Raw genomic sequence first — 4,255 nt, 5'->3', positions numbered from 1 at the left:
CTCATCTATGTATATATGTAAATATTCTATTTTGAGACTCGAGTTGCCCCTTTGGGCCATATTTTATCAGTTAAGTTGTTTATGTCTTTGCATGACATTGAGTTATTCTGTTGAGTCAGGTTTCCGCTGAGTTAAGAAAGCCAGGCCAAGGGTTCGCTTGGGGCTAGCAATGGTCTCCGAGTGCCGGTCCCGCCCAGGGTGTAGGCTCGGGGCGTGACAATTCCTTTTCACCGAGCAATAAGCACGAATAAAAATTAAATAGTAAGCTCACATGACTATTGAGTTATACCTGCGAGTTATTTTGTTATGAATCATGAGCTTAGACGATTAGTTGGCAAGTAAAATCAAATGCGGATGAGGTAATTACTTAGGGTTTTTATTTTGGCTCAATGTAGGGAGTCTCTACTGCACATTATTGTACTCTTGTGGAGCTCTCTCGAAGGCTTCGTTTTTTGTGACATGTACTTTAACTTTACGCTTATCTCTGCACTTCTTAAATTTTGGAGTTTGGACTTGTTTAGTTACATAAATGGTTCATTTGTTCTTGATAATTCATTATACTAAAAGTCCTATACACCCAACTAAATATTTAATTCAGAGTGGTAAAGAATCGTTAGAAGACCAAGATCAAACAATAAAAAACCCACTACCTTTTCCAATTAGGCATCTATAACTCTGGTAATTCAGAATATTTCCAGTTAGTGAACTTTGATTCGTTCCTTTATTATTGTATTCTATTCTTGTGCTCCTTTATCTTCTCTCCTCTTTGTATTACTTGAATTTAAGCCTCCAATATGTAGTCATATTCTTCTACCCTTTCTATAGAGAGACCCAGAATTGGCTCAAGGTACCTGTGCGATTCTTAGTATGTATCGCTCCTTAACAGTCCCCGCTTTGAAGCCTTGAAACCCAAGTATTCTGGTCCATATTTCAAGGATATAGCCAAGTTTGTAGTTTGTCCAACATAAGACTTTAGTATTCAATAAGAGCATTTTTTCTGTCATTTGTTTGTTTATTCTCAACGGTAAAGTCAAATATTAATGTGATTTGATTTTTTGACTGGCTTAAAAATTGCTTGATTTTCATACTAGCTTTTATTGAGTTTAGTTGGTGATGTTATTTAGTTTGGGAACAGGTCCACAGGATTTTGGAATTTGTGTAGGGTTGCATTCTGTTAAATTGTGAAGATATTGAAATCACAATGAACCAACGTAGCGTAATCGATCTGAAACATGGATTGGACTCCATGCAATGGGGCATTACAAAGCTGAAGAACATTCTTGAAGGGTTGCCTGAGCCTCAGTTCAGCTCAGAGGACTATATGATGCTGTATACGTATCCTTTTAGACTCCCACACTGTTAGGCATGTAGATAACTTGGATTTGATGCACCTTTTGTTTCCTTAAGTCTACTAACAGGACAATTTACAACATGTGTACTCAGAATCCCCCACATAATTACTCTCAACAGCTATATGACAAATATCGTGAAGCTTTTGAAGTATATATCACAACAACGGTAAGCGTAGTTGCAATTTTCATTTGCATTTCACTTTAGTAGAAATTAAACAAGGTACTTCAATAAACCAAACAAAAAATAAGAATTGAAGAAGTACTATTCTTAATTATTCTTTGATTTTGTTATATCCATGGACCATTCTTGATAGTTTGCTCTCTATTTACCATTCTGGAATGTTTGGAACTTATAGAAATGATTTCTTTAATAAAAAAACAGAAAATCATTAGTCAATTTTAGCCATGTAAACAAAGAGGGCTTAGTACGGGTAGTTTCCTTGGTGCCTTCTGTGATTTTATTTATGCCCTCTATGATTTTATTTAATAAGGATCCATGTTCAAGTATCAACATTTTTTTGGGATCTGAATGTAATTCAGGCATTGCTTTCCCAAGAGGAATATTATCTTTTAGTTTTATTCCCACTATTATAAGATTCAAATTTTGAAAAGGCTGCTCTTCCTGCTTCTTCATCCCATTGAATATGAAGAAAAGGATATGGGGAAAGTGGAGAGAAGTTTAAAAAACACGTCTAAATTTCATGGATGCTTTTGTATTTTATTTTAGGAATGCCATTTCGCTTAGAGGTTTAAAATGATGAAAACTCAAATTTGGCTTAAAGTTTGTTTACCTAATTTTTGTTTCTCCAAATAATTCTACCTTCTCTAAATTTCACTGTGCAATTCAATTTCAAAATAGGTATTGCCTTCTTTGAGAGAAAAACATGATGAGTTCATGTTGCGAGAGCTGGTAAAAAGGTGGTCAAATCATAAGGTCATGATCAGATGGTTATCGAGATTATTCCATTTTCTTGACTGCTATTTGATTGCCCGGAAATCTCTGCCGAACCTTAATGAAGTTGGACTAACTTGCTTCTGTGATCAGGTAATTTACTGTTCTCCTTCTTTTTTCTCTTTCAATCAAAATTTTGTTTCTATGGTTATCTATTAAAACATCTCCACCTGATCACTTGGTTAAAGCACTGAGCTCAACTCATGGCTTCTATATTGATTTTTTTTAATTCTATTTTCTGGGTTTTGCCTACTCTAGAATTTGGTTTGCAGTTTGAGAGTATACTCAACTTCTACCACATCTTTTTATGAAAAGATGCCACTTTTTAGTCCCTCCATCCTAATTATGTGAAGGTGTTTGACTTGACACGAAGTATAAGAGAAAAAAAAGAATTTTGAAACTTGTGGTATAAAGTAAGCTATAGAAACTTTGTGGCTATAAAGTAAAACGAGTCTAGAGTTAAAAGGGCAACAAAATTGAGTTTAAATTCCAAAACAGGAACAAAAAATAAGGTTGAAACCAAAAGGGAAACATTTGGACGGGAGGTCGACGCCGTGAGTTTTGTGGAAGAAGGTGTAGGTTCCCATGCGCCTTATAAGACGCAAGGCTACACAGTATTTGTGAGACGCAGGTCTACCTGTGTAACAACCGAAAATTTGAAATAATTATGAAGAGGCTTAGAATTTGAAATAGTCATTTTTGGAAAAATTTAAAAATCTGGAAATTTGGCCAAGTATGGAAAAAGGGTGAGTTTTGGCCAACTTTGAGCAGTCATAACTTCTAGCTTAGGATGATTTAGGTGTAGTTCCAGTTATGGTTGCATAGCTCATGGAATGTTCTTTCCAACGCCACCGAGTTTGCTCGATTCCGAGTTCGTATGAGTAAGTTATCCCCTTTGAAAGTCAAACAGTTGGCAGGGAATCCGTCCGGAAATTTTAAGGGCATTTTGGTCTTTTCCCTAGCCATTTCTTTTGAGGTTATATTGTTGTGTTAGGCTTATTTTGGATCATTTTGTCCCATTTTTAAAAAAGAGTGAGAGCTAGGGCTTGAGAGTAAAGAGGAGAAGAAGAGGAGAAAGAGAAGAAGGAGAAAGGGTATCAAGCAAGTTCCGTCGTGGATATCGTCGGGGGTGATCCCCACTAGGTATGTGAGTCCATAGGGTTGGGTTGGCTCTTTCCCCCACCCTCCAAACTCGTTTTACTTTGAAAGAAAAGATTAGTTGTGTTGTTGAAGTTGTTGGATGTGTTGTTGATCTTGTTGATTTGTGTTGTTGGAGTTCCTTGTTGATTTGGGGACATGATTTGGTTGTGTTTTGAGTTGAATCTCTTGTATGTTGAGGGATCTTATGATCCTTAGTGGTTGGGGTTGAAACCTTTGAAGTTAGGGTGGTTTAGAGTTGGAAAAAAAAGAGGGTGAAAAGTCGAGTTTCTGGGCAAGGGGTTGGCGCGTCGTGCCTGCCAGGGGTTCTGAAGTTTCCCCCTTGGGGCGGCGCGCCTCTCAATACGCCAGCAGGCCTCCTCTGAAGTTTTTGGTCTGGCGCTCCGCGCCTCTCAGAGCGCCAGGTTTTCCCATTCATTCCCCACTTTCTTATGCATGTTCTTAGGTATTGTACCTATGTTTCCTAGTTGTTTCCAACACTCCAAAGTACGTCTAAACGTCAAAAACTCATCTATAGCATGTGATCAAACACCTTGAATTCATAATTCAATTCAAGGAGAGTTAGTTAAGAGTTAAGCTTAGAAGTTAAGCAAGTCAAGCAAGTCTTCAAAGTTGTTCAAGAGTCTTTATTGAATGTTTTAACTTCATTTTAAGACTCAAGTTTCAAGTCAAGAAAAGAGCTTAGAGTTTCAAGTTAAGTCAAGAGTTTAAGTTGAGTTCATTTCTCAAAAGTTATTAGGGAACTATGTATTCCCAAAGAAGTTTCTAAATGTTTTTACATTTGAGTAAGAAA

General features: G+C 36.8%; 1 pseudogene; it reads left to right on the top strand.

Moving 5' to 3' along the window:
• The first annotated feature begins 1,113 nt into the window (after positions 1–1,113).
• LOC102595399 (cullin-1-like) overlaps positions 1,114–4,255 on the top strand; it is a 20,063-nt pseudogene continuing 16,921 nt past the window's right edge.

Source organism: Solanum tuberosum, unplaced genomic scaffold, assembly GCF_000226075.1.
Source record: "Solanum tuberosum cultivar DM 1-3 516 R44 unplaced genomic scaffold, SolTub_3.0 scf00035, whole genome shotgun sequence".
Classification (NCBI taxonomy): domain Eukaryota; kingdom Viridiplantae; phylum Streptophyta; class Magnoliopsida; order Solanales; family Solanaceae; genus Solanum; species Solanum tuberosum.
Note: the sequence above shows the minus strand (reverse complement) of the source record. Positions and strands in the feature narration are given on the sequence as shown.